The 15,546-nt window shown below is 44.3% G+C and overlaps 1 protein-coding gene across 3 annotated transcripts in view; it reads right to left on the bottom strand.

The window, feature by feature from the left end:
- Positions 1-15,546, bottom strand: part of ABTB2 (ankyrin repeat and BTB domain containing 2) — a 254,828-nt gene that overhangs the window by 46,908 nt on the left and 192,374 nt on the right. The gene's annotated exons all lie outside the window — the stretch shown is intronic.

The raw sequence follows: 15,546 nt of genomic DNA, 5'->3' as shown, positions 1-15,546 counted from the left end.
ATACCATTCCAACAGCAGAACATAGGACTGAGCTCTTACAGGCAAATCTTACGTGTATTTATTTGGAAATCATATTTACCAAGTAAGTGTGCACAGGATTACAGCCATGTAACATGATCCTGCTTGTGTTTGGTTAGAAGTCCTAATTATTTTAGTGCGGCTTACTCTCTAGTAAATGTCCACAGGATTACATCCTTTGTTAACAATAGAAAACAATCTCTTGCCTCTTGCATCAGACAGGGTAACTATCTAACTCATTAATAAGCAGCCACTATGTTATAGTGTTGTCTGATTAATTTTATAACTAGTGAGTAACTATTTACCGATGACAAAATTGCTATCTTCCACTAGGGATGGGCAAACTGGTTTGGGGGTTCATGGTTTGACAGTTCAGAGTAGAACCGAACCCTTCACCCCCGGTTCCATCCGGACTGCTTGCAATTTCCCCCCTAAAATTTAAATAAATTTTTTTATTACCTGTAGCCCCTTCAGGGGGCTTCCTAAAGGCCACGGGGAGTGGGGGGTCTGCAAACATTCCCCTCCCCCTACCGGCCTGATTTATCACCACCATGGTCTGGAAAACCTTCCTTTATGGCCCATTTGGGCCTCTGTAAATCGGCACGGCAGCCATTTTGCCTGCCACCGCACATGCTCAAATGGCCTCTGCGAGGCCTGGCATGGCTCAGGGCCTCGCAGAGGTCATTTGAGCACGCACAGATGCTATTTTTTTGAAGGAAGGTTTTACAGGCCGCAGCGGTGATAAACGAGGCCAGTGGGGGGAGGGGGAACCTTTGTGGACCCCCCCCCAGCCTTTAGGATGCCCCCCAAAGGGGCTACAGATACTAAGAAAATTTATTTAATTTTTTTTAAAACTGTGAACTCCCCCAGACCGAACCGAACCGGGTGGGGAGGTGTCGATGGGGGCCGGACCGAACTCGCCTGGTCAGGTTCATGTGTAGCTTGCACCGGGCTAGTCGGTTCCGTATACACCCCTATCTTCTGCACAACCACTAAAAGTGCAATCACCCTTTGCATCAAGTTACCCTATTTACCAGTCAAGTAAGTTTAATAACTCCAAGTGGCAAATACCTAGCTTCTAAGCTGTGCTGCAAGAAGAAAATTGAGCAGACTGGTTTAACAGCTCATGCAATTCAGTCCACACCATTATTTTTAGCCTTCTTTCCAGTAGGCTTATGAGATCACCTGACATTCTCTGTGTGTCTCTCCCATCAACTTTGCAATGCCTGGACCAATATGATGCAAACTGGGTACAGTTGTAGGGACACAAAGCATAGTTTCTCAACAGCATAGTTTGTGATGATGTCATCCACTCCAATTCAAGATGGCACATATGTGAATGTTTGAGGCACAAGTCGGCTAACTTGTGGACCATCTAACCGAGTTGAACCAAATTTGCTACAGCTGTAGGGACACACAGGGATGCCTCAATGGCATAGCTTGTGATGATGTCATCCAACCCAATTCAAGATGATGGATGAATGAACATTTGAGGTGCAAGTAGGCTAACCTGTGGACAGTCTAACTGATCTGAACCAAATTTGGTACAGTTGTAATGAAGGGCACATAGGGACACCTCAATGACATAGTTTGTAATGATGTCATCCACCCTGATCCAAGATGGTGGACGTGGGAACGTCTGAGGCACAAGAGGGCTAACTTGTGGACTGCCTAACTAATTCGAACCAAATTTGGTACAGTTGAAGTGAGTGACACACAGGGACACCTCATTTGTGTTGTCTGTGATTATGTCATCCACCCAATTCAAGATGGTGGATGCATGGACATTTGAGGCACAAGTGGGCTAACTTGTGAACTTCCTGATTTGGACCAAATTCAGTCCAATAGTAGGGATAGCTCAAGGAAAGTATGTCAAACAGTGTAATTTTCATGCATTTTCTCTCTATAGATGGTGAACCGCAAAGGGACTTTTTGTATGGGGCGGTACAGAAATGTAAGAAATAAAATAAAATAAATAATAATAATAAAGTAGGCAGATTAGTTCTTACTAGATCATTACTTACTAGATCATTTTTATTGCACACCAGCTGCATCCTGGTGCACAACCAAGAAGCAAAGATTGAAAGGGAGTCTTTTTTCTCTGTGTAGCAACATATAAGGGTTCTGGTTCAGGAACCATAAACAGTCTTATATGCAGTTCTTAATATTATGCACCAGTGACACCTCCTCAAAGCAGAGATTTAAAAATACAACACAGTAGCAGGGTGTGATCAGAGCAGAAGTACAAACAAGTCGACACCGACTTGATGGCACTCAATCAATCCACCAATCAATTCACTCTAATTTGGCTACTAGTAACTCACCTTTGGTATTAAGTTTCTTAAATCTAAATATTGTTAATAACTTTGCATGACCAGTAGTCTTGACATGGTGCTACTTTCCCACCATTATCGCACAAAGATGCAAATAGGGGGCAAGAGATAAATGTTCAACCATACAAGGGTGAACATGCATCTTGTTGCAGAGGATATAAACATGACCACTCTCTTTCCCAAGAAATTTCAGAACATGACTATACAGCTACCAATTGACCAGGAAGAAATACAGCAACTTGATCTGAAAAAAGAAGGTTCTTGTAGAATCAGTACATGACAATTTTTGCAATATGAGATAAATGTTAATGTCTGTGGCAGCTGCCAATTTTTTCCATATTGGCTGGCATATAGTCAAATGTGTTTTTAAATTGTTGCAGGGGTTTTATGCTATCTTCTACTTTATTAGCTGCCAATAATTAATTGAACTGGTTCGGTGCTGCAAGTAGGGTGGGGGAGCTGTGAGAAGGCTCTTTAGGAGGAGAGCAGGTCCTTTCATGCTTTCTGGTGCTGCATGCTGCGATGGTGCTCCCCCCAAGAATGTGCATATGGCACCGGGATGCACATGGTGTCCGCTCATGTGCCGGCGCCATTTGCATGGTCATCATGGTGCATGGGTTCTTGCAGGAAGTGCCATCGCAACAGCTGCATGCAGCGGTGGAAAGCAGGGAAGGACCTACTCTCCTCCCTTTTTAAAGAGCCTGCTCACCGCTCCCGCCCTCCTTGCAGCTCTGAACCTCGGTTCATGCACATCCCTGTATAACACTCTTCCTAAAGTGGCCCAGGGTGGTTTACATTAAAATAAAAAACACATAATAAAACAATTAAAATTTTAAAGAAACCATTTAAACCAGATTAAACTTAAAACTAAAAATCATTAAAACCAAGGCTAAAAAGATGGGTCTTTAAGGCTCTCCTGAAGGCATCCAAGGAAGATAATCCTCTCATATCCATGAGGAGCATGTTTCACAACCCAGTGGCGACAACTGAGAAGGCCCAATCCCAGGTCGCCACCAGGTGAACTGGTGGCACCAAAAGATGGACCCCTCCCGGTGATATTAATGAGTGGTGGGGATCTTGTAGAAAAAAGACACTCTCTCAGGTAACTCAGACCTAAGCCATTCAGGGCATTAAAGGTAATAACCAGCACTTTGTACATTGCCTGGAAACACATTAGCAGCCAGTGCAACTGTTTAAAAACAGGCATATCGTGGTCTCTCCAGGATACCCCAGAAACCAATCTGGCTGCCACATTTTGGACTAACTGAAGTTTCCAAACTACGAACAAAGGCAGCACTACATAGAGCGCATTGCAGGATTCCAACCTAGAGGTTACCAGCTGGTGTGCCACTGTTTTCAGTGGTACACTGAAATTGTCTTCAAAGGATGGGCGGAGTTGTTGAATCAATTGTAGCTGGTAAAAGGCGCTCCTGGCCACAGCCTCAACCTGAGGCACCAGGGTGATACCTGGGTCCAGGAGCATTCCCAAGCTACTAAACTCTTCTTTCTGGGGGAGTGTAACGTTGTCCCGGACAGGTTCCGCTCTGACCCTATCCCATCTTGCAGTTCTACCCCATCTTGCAGATTACAACCCCCAATAATGAGCACCTCTGTCTTGTTTGGATTCAGCTTCAGTTTACAAAAAAACCCTGTTTTTTTTACTAAGCAAATTAAGGAGCGTATGAAATATAATTCCAGTGCTATGGTTTTCTGCCTGCATTTGTGGAGCTTGTACTGAGGAGCAATCAAAAAAGACTTTGTGTGCATCTGCTAAGGCAGAAAACAAAACATCATACGGTCACAGTTTTTATAAGCATGGCTACTAAGGATGAGAAAAGCTATTTGTGAACCTGGAAACAGCTATTTAATGGTGAGTCTGAATTATGTCTTGAAACAGGTCTAAATGTCTCCATGGTCAGAGACATTCACAAAGGCTTTCAAAGATACAGTCCTACCTCATCCCCTTAAAACCAGCCAAACCAGAATACCCAAGAAAGCCTAAGAAATAGGTTAGGAAAACCACAGCAGGGGTGGTGAAAGAAAAGGAGCATTTTGTAAAAGGGAGCTGGGCCTGTTTAGTTTTGCCTGTTCTTCCTTCAGTGACCAGATAGGTTGAGTAAATAACTGGCTCTATCTGAGGCAAATCAGAGAAGGCAAGTTAGAACACCAAACCAAGTAAGACCAATGCCAAGGTACATTTTGAACATGTACAATACAAATTGACATGCCAAAAAGGATGCATGTAACATGAATGTAATGCATGTGCACAGTATAGGAATTGCAATGGATTTTACCATCCCCATGGTATATATGGGACACACAGGTTTTCCTGTGAATGAACTAGGTTTAACATGCTGAACACAGCCTTCTAGTCATGCACAGTAGCACCTAAGAGAGATGATAAACTGTCTGCCTGGGACTGCAAAAACGGGTTTGTCAAGCACTAACAGGATAACAGACATGGCTGGTGGTCTAAATTTGTTAGGCATGATTGGATATGAGCCACAAGTTGTGCAGGCCTAGAATGAACAAATTTCTAGTTTGCTGGAATACAGGTAAAAGGTCACAGCTGAAGGTCAGCGCTACTTTTAAAACCCATCAAGCAGGCAGGCTATAAAATGACTAAAGATTTAACAATCAAATTATAACAAATTCCCACATTAGCAGCCAACGATATTTTGGCAGTTCAACTGTGTGAAGCAGCCTTTTGCAAATTACAGAACATTTGTAGAGATAACATATTATTGCTTAATTGGATCCTCCTTTTTCAAAATGAAACATGACTTTTCTGTTGCTTGTTTGTAGAAACTCAAATGAGATATCATGTCAGACCGCATTTCCCTCATTATCCATTATTAACTGTTTTTAAAAATTATTTTGGTTAACTGTTTCATAGGAAAATGTAAAATAATCATAAACCATAACCATTGATAGTCTGATTCAAGACTTGCAGTCGCGCAAGTACATGCTTAGGACAAGACACAGGGGTGTTGCTAGGTACTCAGCATATATTTTGTAACATTTCCCTCTACTATTACAATACAGCACCTATGAAGATGGAAGTGGCTGATTGCTAGGTGAGGCTAGGAGTCTCCCATGCTCTGTGCAGGTGCCTCCACCGCTGCACTTCTTTTCTGGAATTGGTCAGGGAGGAGGGAGGTGGCTGATGAGATTCAGGGATCAAAGCAATTCAATGAGGGCCCATGTCCCATCTTGACACCTGACAAGCTGTGTCAGCACAATCCTATATCATAAAAGGCTAAAGTGTGTGGCCGTGCTACCCGTGTCTTTTTGGGCCGTTCTGGGCATGCGCGGAGTGCATGCCCAGATCGGCCCAAAAAGATACGGCCACCCAGACACGGGCGGCCATGTTGGCCCGAACGGCCCATGCAAGTGCTGCTGCGGCCACCCAATTCCTCTTTCCCCGCTCCCCCCCACATGATTAAGGGTCTAAATGGCCCAAAAAATTGCCGCCGCCAAACGCCTACCCGCCCTCCCAGCTGCCCGACTCCTCCTTCCCCGCTTCCCCCCCCACATGATTAAGGGCCTAAATGGCCCCCCAAAATGCCCCTGCGGCCGCCGCCGACCGACCGCCCACCCTCCCAGCTGCCCGATTACTCCTTACCTGGTTAGCAGTCCCTATACTGAATAGGAGAGAGGAGCTCACAAACAGAGCTCCTCTCTGTGCAAAGCCTCAGCTCGAACTGCTGCTATGGACGCAAAGGACGCAATAGGTGTCCTTTGTGCCCAAAACACCAGTTCGGAGAGAGGCTTTGCATAGAGAGGAGCTCTGTTTGTGAGCTCCTCTCTCCTACTGATGCGGGAGGACTCGGCAGCTGGGAGGCCGGGCGGGCGGTCGGCGGCGCCTGCCACGGCAGCAATTGCATGGGGGGGGACTGGGAAGGAGTAATTGGGCAGCTGGGAGGGTGGTCGCCGGCGGTGGAAAAACACACAAAAAAGGGGGGGGATGAAGAACGCTTAAAGGGGGAGAAAAAGGCTAGTGCCCGTTATTATAACGGGCTTAAAAATACTAGTGTGAGATATTGCAACATCACATGCAGATGGCAATACTAACACAAATATTTAAGACTGACATGTAGATGTTCATTCAACGTGCTGTTTGTTGCGGATAGCCATCCTTTGTGAATACTGTCAATCAACAGCTTCACATGCTCCAGCCATTCCTAGCTACCAGAAACAGTCCTTGTTTTTGTCCCAAACCTTGAATGTGGGAAATTTTGGAAATGCTTTAATAAAATTTGTTATTATGAGTTCCTAGAATATTTCTTTTGGGTTCAGCCCCCTCTGCTGCTCCAGTAGGTAGGTAGGTAGATCATTCTATTGTGTAGCTGTAGGCCATTACAACTGTAGTTAAATCTTGGGGGAGGGATTATCTTGTCTTCAGTGTGTATGTTGCATGAAGGGATCACGCAGTGCACAACCTGACACTTTGCTGCTCCTGAGGCATATTTTGAGCTCTTGATAATATATTGTAGGACAATGATGTTTTTCTAAAATACCTTTGGTCAAATGAACAAACACTGGCTGGCGCTCTGGTCAGAAGATGTTTTTTGTTTTTTAAAGGGACATTCTATTCATATATCGCATCCCAGGACATGTTTGGAAGCCCCATTGCTGGCGCTGACATGCTAGGAAGTCTCACCCAACCTGAACTCTCCACAGTTATGGTGCTTCTCTGAAGAGGCAAACACCATAAGTGTGACTGCAGTTGCTTCCGTGATTGGCAGGCTGTGCCAATCACGGAAGCAACCCCAATCACACTTACAGTATTTGCCTCTTCAGACAAATGCTGAAGCTTTTAATTCCAAACTACTGGTTTTTGCAGTGAAAATGAATATAGCATACAATGGAACCAACAATAGTAGTCCTTTCAGCAATGCAGAATAGAGAAAGGATTTGCCCGTGATCTCTGGTATCACGGGCAAATAGGGGTGTTATAAATGTGACTCTATTTTCATCTGTGCAATGTTGGCAGGTATGCAGTTTATGACAATACAGTTTAGGGCAAATATTTCCTGCCTCTAACAGTCAACATACTGGATAGAAGTGTGTGGATTTTAAACAGCGAGAAATGGAGCACTGAAGTTGACATTTGTATGTCAAAAATCTGTTCTTTATTTGTAGTTTTTAATTTTCTTTTAATGTATGCAGTAAAAAGGTCTGGAGAGAAGAATTTGGTGTAGATCCATTATACGTATTGCATCGCCAGTATATCAACTAATTCAGTCAACATACTGTCTTTACAATCACAAATATTTGTTTTTAAAAACCACATTATCTCCTTTGAGTTTGATTTGTTTGTCACAAGTGTTAATGACCCACCATTTAAATAATGAAAGATGAGATTCTTTGTCAGAGTCATATAATAATCACATGACATTAGAATTCCTTAGCCCATCTTATGCCTTGCAACTAAAATTGGCAGCTCTCACATTATGTAAAATCAATGGCGTTCTTGTTTTCCCAAGACATGCTTATATTATGTAAAGAGTCTTAGGATATAGAGGAGGATCCCCTGCATTCCCAGGGTGCTGATTATGTACAGTAATTTATCCAAGGCAGAACATTAAAACACTTAGTGAACGGAGTGTGGTCAACACATGCTTATAATGCCAACATTTTGTTGAGCCCAAGCAGGGTGGGTGATGGCAAAGCACATAATGATGCAGTAGCAGTAGCAGCTTTGTGGGGATCACTTTCATGTTCACTTTCCTATGGGGTCCCATGCCCTTGCCAACCCAGACAGATTATTATAATCAGAAAATGCAGACAATGAGAAATCTACACATTTTAATTTATACAATATTTATCTCAAAACAAAGCCATTAATTTTAAAGTGTGGGAGTTTTGTGTGTATTTTCCCCCCACCCCAGGCCTCAGAATTTCTCAGTCTGTTATAGAGAACAACAATTTGGGATATGGAATTGTAAGAAATACTCCAAAAGCACAAGGCATAGAAAGATGTTCTGTTTTATTTCCTCCACATCCTCTCTGCTGCCAACTACTATGTGCAGCTTAAGATTGCCAACTGACCAGAAAAATAAAATCACCCAGCCAGTTAAAAAAAACCACACAATTCTGAGCCAGTTGCCAATTTTTGGAGTATATGTAAGAGTCAAAGTTGTTTTGATTGCCAGATTTTTTTATTAAGTAATGCTAGATTATTTTTTTTTAGTAAAAGTCAGCAGAACCATTTTCACTGAGTGTGCATGCTGAAATTATAACAGCTGTGCATTCACATCAGAGTGTCATGTTGTGCAGCTGAGTCCCTGCACACTTTTAAGATTTTGCTGCATAGCCATCATGCCCACAGATTTTGTGGAGCCCAAGAGGGTAGGATGGGTAACAGAGGGCAAAGCAATGTTGTGGTGTGGCTATGACAGCAGTTGTGGGGATTGCTCTCATGCTCACTTCTCTGTGGGATTCCACCCCTTCGCCCACCCACGTACCAGCATTTTTGAAACTAATCCACCCTATTGCAGATATCACTTATTTCAACATCATTACATTCCTCTAACCAAGCCTTAGGCTTGGGCTTCTAATGGACCTTTGATCTGTGAAGTACTAGAGATAAGAGGAGGTCTGGAACAGGAAATTCTACTTGTTAAAATCTGGCACATAAAAGTAGCACCCAGATCAGAAGAGAATTCGTACCATCCATTTTTAGGGCAGTGTGCATAGTGACTGACTGACATAGTATTGGTTTATAGCAGTCCTGCTCACCCCACCCCCCCGCCAGCTGTTTTGGGACTACAACTTCCATAATACCCAGCCACAGTGGCCAATAAATAGCCAGGGATTATGGGAGCTGCGGGCCAACATCTGCAGGAGGGCCAAAGTTGAGCAGTGCTGGTTTATAGCCATCACACACAAGATCTTACAACAAAACCTGACACATTCTGAGGGCTTTTAGTACACAAAAACCAGAACAAGGTCTCTCTTGTTTGAGCTAGCTGGCCCCTCTGTGTGTATGGCAGTCTTTTATTATTTTTATTTTCAGTGCTCACAACTTTTCCAGTGCATGGTCAGTTTCCACCCAGTTGGCAAGTTCTGAATTTGTATTTCTAGCTGGACAGCAAACTCCCGCTCAGCATTGAAATAAAATGTTTACTGGCTTTCATCAAGAAAACCTAAAGGGGTACCAAGCTGGACCACCCCCACACTTACAGATTGTTTATTTTATTTCCTTGCTGTCATTCAGAATAAAATACTACACTCTAACAAATTGTAGGCATTTTGAAAATTGCAGTATGTAGGCAAAACTGGTCAGTTAATAAAAGCTCTGCCAATGTTAATCTGTTATTTCCATAAATGAACTCAGGTTCTCCTCATCTCATGATGTGAAAATGAATGCTGCTAACAGTAGCGATGGAAAAGAAACAGAACAGACACTCAGGGGTATAGCCATACCTCTGTCTGCTCTTTTCATATGAAAATATGTCGTCAGTTATTGGCTGTCTCTGAAACTGGGGCATATGCATATGCATCTTGCCAGATGTATTATGCTGCAATGTGAAACAGGCTTGTTCAAATTCTAGTACACAGGTGTGGCATTTTGCAGATTGCAAGACACCTTTTCAGGTGAGTGCAATCTTCAGTCACAGCCAGTCAGAACTTTTGTAACAGTGTCCTTCTAAATGGTCCCATGTTCATATTGCTGTGTGTGTATGTGTGTGTTTCCCATGCCCCACCCCCAGTAAACTATGCAGAAGTACTCCAATGTTGGGCTTGGGAAAGCCAAATCCAAAGCCCCATTCAGCCATAAAGTTCAATGGGTGGCCTTAAACAAGATACTAAATTACTTCACAGGTAATTTGTGGTTGTAAGAATCAGATCACCTGGAAAGATGCCATGTATGGTGCTCTGAGCTACTTCAAAAGAGATGAGATTTAATTAAATACAATGAAGGTAATAGGGACTTCACCTGCTAACCAATTAGAGCTACACATTACTGGGGATGTCCTTTGTAGGGAAAAATATGCAAGTGGGGAAAAATGAAAATGTGCTTAATCCTTCCCATTCCACTGAATCTCCCATGCAAATGACCTCCCTGACCTCCCACCACCCCCAGTTGGGCTTATTTCTGCTCTCAGTGTGTAGCTGGGGAAAAGAAAGGCTACTAATGGCCAGGGAGGGCATTTGCAGGGGAGATGCTGTCTGCTGATTCTGTCCCACAAATGTTTCCCTCCTTTGCATTCAGTATACGAGGCACACACCAACTTAACTCATCTTCATTCTTTGAATGCAATGTTTTATGCATTTGGAGAATCCTGTTTCTTTTCTTCTCCTTCCAACAAGTTTACTGTTTGTGAAAATGGAAATGGAAGTCCAGACCTCCAGATGAACCTCATACGAACTGCTGTACAACGTCTTTGTATAGGCATTGGAGCCAAATAGATCGTAATTTAATAGCACAAAGAAGCATCCCCAGACTTCAATAACACAGTATAAAATGTGACTCCAACCAAAATGCATTCCCATTTCCTAAGTCACACTGAAATTTGGATAGTGTCTCCTTAGCCCTACCTCCATTGTTTGCTATTAGGAGAGGAATCAGACCAGTTTGCCCTCCTCCTATTCCTTCTATGTGGTGACATCCACAGTCACCATGTATAGATTTCCCAGAGAGCTGGTTGACTAAGAGTCTAACTCTGGAAGTAGCCACTGAAGTTTATCTGCAGAGCCTCTCAAGCATTGGCTATTTGTTGTTGTTGGACAATAGTTCTGGGCCAGGGATGGTTACATCAGTATAGCTGAATTCAGGCTGCAATCCTATACACACTTACTAGGGATGTGCTGAAATGCAATCTGGCTTCCAAATTGTGGCCCAATCCCTTTAAAAGCAAGGGCTTGCCCAGCCCCTTTAACGTGGAGGAGAGCAAGTCCATCCCTGCTCCACCTCTGCTCACCGCCACTTCTGTACTGGCGGCGCTCCCCCCCAGCTATCAGTGCATGCTGGTGGCATTCTCCCCCAGCAGCCTGCGCATACTAGCATCATGCACATGGCTGCTGCGCATGCAGCATGCATGAAGTGGTGGCGAGTGGAAGAGGAACAGAGATGGACCTGCTCTCCTCCGCATTGCAGGGGTGGGTAAGCCCTCAATTTTAAAGGGATTGGGCCATGATTTGGAAGTCAAATCGCATTTCGGCATATCTCATAACACTTACTTGAAAGCAAGCTCTGTTTAGCATATTGGGACTTACTTCTGAGTAAATGTGCATTGAATTGGACTTAGGAGAGTTAGGAAGCAAGTTAAGACAGTGGACAGAAGAAATAACTCAAGGCTATCTTGAGTGCTCTTAAGATAAATATCATGTTATTTCAAGAAGAAGTAACAAAAGATATATGTTCATCTCTTGGATGCTCTGCATTTTAGTTAAAAGCAGCCATGGGGGTCCTCAAATAATGATCAGAAAGGGGTTTAACCCTGTCTTATTTCTCCTTTCAAAATCCCACCCCCAAGTGTTGTTTGCCCCTCTTTGTAAAACATACTAGTGCTTATACGTTTCCCCCAGTAAAAGAAATAGCAGTTTGGGAAGGCAATTTAGACTGGCTAAACAACATGGAGGAAATGGTCTGTCTGTCTGTCTATCTTTCTGTCCCACCTGACATGTGCATTCCTAGGCGGTGTACATAAGTTAAAATAAATTAAATATTAAAAAAAGATAAAATGATTAAAACAATGTTATAATATAAAACCAATTAAAATTAATGTGAAGCCTGAGAAAACAGATGCAACTTAAGGGTCTTTTTAAAAATAGCCAGAGATAGAGAAACTCTAATTTTAACAGAGAGTGCACTCCAGAGCCCTGTGGGGAGCTGCAGAGGCCCTGTCCAAGCCAGTGGTAGCCATAACTGGTCCTCCATAGATGATCTTAAATGGTGGCAAGGTCAGTGACAAAGGAGGCACTCTCTTAAATACCCTGGACCCAAGCCATTAGGGCTTTATAGACAACAAGTGAATTTTGGCCCGTTGAATAACGGGCGCTAGTAATGGCGCTCCTGGCCCCCCGCCGCCATTCCCCCTCCCTCCGCCATACGCCCACCCTACCTTTAAGGGCCAAATCGGCCCAGGCACTTGCCCCCGCCAGGCCGGGGAGACGGAGGCCGGGACCGGGGGCGGAGTGGAGGCCATGTAACTTTAAAAAAAAAATTTACTCCCGCGGCCGCCGCCGCCGACCGCCCACCCTCCCTCCCAGCTGCCGAGTCCCCCTTACCCTGGCCGACTGCTGTCGGCCGAAGACTGCCCTCAATTTAAGAGGCAGAGAGGAGCTCGCAAGCAGAGCTCCTCTCTGTGCAAAGCCTCTTGCCGAATTGCCGCTTTGGGCGCAAGGGACGCAAGCGCCCAAAGCGGCAGTTCGGCAAGAGGCTTTGCACAGAGAGGAGCTCTGCTTGCGAGCTCCTCTCTGCCTCTTAAATTGAGGGCAGTCTTCGGCCGACAGCAGTCGGCCAGGGTAAGGGGGACTCGGCAGCTGGGAGGGAGGGTGGGCAGTCGGCGGCGGCGGCCGCGGGAGTAAATTTTTTTTTTAAAGTTACATGGCCTCCGCTCCGCCCCCGGCCTCCATCTATTTTGGCCGAGGCGGCGGCTCCGCCGCCGCCTCGGTCACTTTCCCCTGCCGCCGCCTCTCCGGCTTCTTCGGGGCGGCCGCTTCTGGCCGCCCAAGATGGCTGCCGGTGCCGGCGAGCGTGTCTCCCTTGCCCTGTTCTGCGCCTGCGCTTCGCGCAGGCGCAGAACAGGGCAGGGAGGCACGGACACCAAGCGTTTTATTAGAGAGGATAACCAGCACTTTGTATTTCACTCGGAAATTATTGGCAGCCAGTGCAGTTCTTTTAAGATTGGTGTTATATGGTCTTTTCGGGTTATCCCAGAAACCAGTCTGGCTGCTGCATTTTGCACCAACTATAGTTTCTGGACCTCATACAAAGCTAGCCCATGTAGAGTGCATTACAGTAGGCAAGCCTGGAGATTACCTGCATATGTACCACTGTTTCAAGGTCATTTCCCTCCAGAAATGAGAGCAGCTGATGTATCAGCCAAAGCTGATAAAAGGTACCCTTGACTGTTGTCTCAACCTGAGAGACCAGAGAGAATTTTGGATGTAGGAGCACTCCCAAGCTACATACTTGTTCTTTCTGGGGGAGCTAAACAGTGTTCTCTAAGTTTTTTCATCTGTATGCAGAATGAGTTTTGTTCTGGGCAGCAGTATCAAGGCAGTGTGTGCACACATGCATTCATATATGAACTCCTGCTTAAAGGGTTAAACCCTCTCCCCGTGTATGGCTGCTGTGATCATAATTGGAACCCCCTCCCCCGATGACTGCTTTTAAGTAAAAATAAAAAGCTTTTAAAAATGAATGGCTGAAAAGATCAGGAGATCCAACCAGTGACAGAGAAAAAACACAGACTGGTGAAACAGTCACTGAAAAGTGATTTAGAACAACAGCAAAAAGAGAAAACAAGAGGGACACAAAGCAGAGTAAGTTAAACAGACATGGTTAATAAAAAGAAAACTTTGGTTTATATAATTCCTTACTCCTAACTACTAGCAAAGGTATTTTAAAACAAGGAGAAGAGCGAGTTTTACTCTGCAATGATTACCAAACACATACCCCATATGATTTCAGTAAAAGGGGTGCTGGTAGGCGGAATCCACCATAAGTGGTGGTCCAATGAAATCTAGCACATAAGGCAAGGAGCAATTTGCCACTTTGTCTTCTGAGTCCCATGGCCACCCCAACTTCATTAGCTGATCCTGGACTGAATATTTACCAGCAGGGAAGAACTGGTTGGCAAAATGAAAGTGGGGGAAAGTGAACATGTCACCTGGAGTTCACTATATCAGGGGCAGAAAAACTGAGGGAAGTTGGATGTGAATCCAAGAGAGAAAACAACAACTATCTGCAGTCCTGGGAAAAGCACAAGATTTCTTGAGAACTGTCTTCAGTGGCTGAGGCAGCTGAAAAGACTACGCTTCCCAAGAAACCCCATGCTTTCCCCAGGACTGCACAGTTTTGTTTTTGTTATTAAAACACCTCTTCTGGGATTGCAGATCACTGCTACCACTCCCTCACTACTGAGAGTGCCTTATCTCTCCTCTAGTCTGATAAGTACAGAGGAGATGAGGGAAGGTGGGGAGTTTTGGGGACTAAACCAAAACCATTTCAGCCCAATCTGGTCTCGATTCAAAGAAGATGGCTGTTGAGGCCCTCTTGGATTGATTCATTGCAGAACCGTGCAGTTTCTGTAGCTTCACACAGCTCTTCTAGGAATTGCCTTTCTTTAAATATGTAAAGCTAAAAAAACCGGTAGACAACAAACTTCTCAAAACTAAACCTGCATTCTGCAGAAGTGGGGGAATTATTTCACAATAATTCCCATCACCTTTCTTGCTAGAATTCCTGTTTAGCATGGATAGGTTCTGAAGAGCAGCTGAAAAGTCACACAGCACAGCTGACAATCATCCGTGTTATTTGCCTTGCGATGTGACTGAGATTTTTCCATGGGTTTGCAGTGCACATCAGAAGCAGATTCCAGAAAGACAATGAGGCACAATGGAGCAGTGCAGAGTTTGCAGCTGACTTAGCACAGCTAAAAAAGGCTAACCCGGCTGCCTTGCCAAGACAGAGAAAGTGAATCAATGCCTTCATGCATCATACCGCGCGTCTGGCACACTCAAAAGGCAGCCCCAATTTACTTTTTCCTCTTGTTGGAAATTAACAAACAGAATTCTGTGTACAGAGTATCCTCTGCAATATTTATCCCACTGGCCACATGAAGTGACAGGAATTGAGGTCATTTTGGTAAGTCATACAAAATATACTTTGGAACATTTTCAGAAGCCGGTTGGATTTTTGTTGCTTTTTATCTATCTGGCTGCCAGATATTTTTGGATTTTTGTTGCATTGGTCATTTGTTTAGCCTGGTAACAAAGAAAGAAAGAAAGAAAGAAAGAAAGAGCACATTTCTCCAATAATGCTGAATATTAGATGTAATCCAGAGCCATTACAACCCATGGAAAATTTGCCATTGCATTCAATGAGATGTCTGGGACAGCCCAAGGTATTGTGGTGCCTGAAATGCAGTGTCAAATGCTGTCTTGCCCCAAGCCCCTGGTGAGGGCCAGCCCCCTTCAAAACCAACCTTTGCAAGCTTTGAAAGTGGCGCAGGGGGTG

The sequence above is a fragment of the Hemicordylus capensis genome, chromosome 1 (genome assembly GCF_027244095.1).
Source record: "Hemicordylus capensis ecotype Gifberg chromosome 1, rHemCap1.1.pri, whole genome shotgun sequence".
NCBI lineage: Eukaryota > Metazoa > Chordata > Lepidosauria > Squamata > Cordylidae > Hemicordylus > Hemicordylus capensis.
Note: the sequence above shows the minus strand (reverse complement) of the source record. Positions and strands in the feature narration are given on the sequence as shown.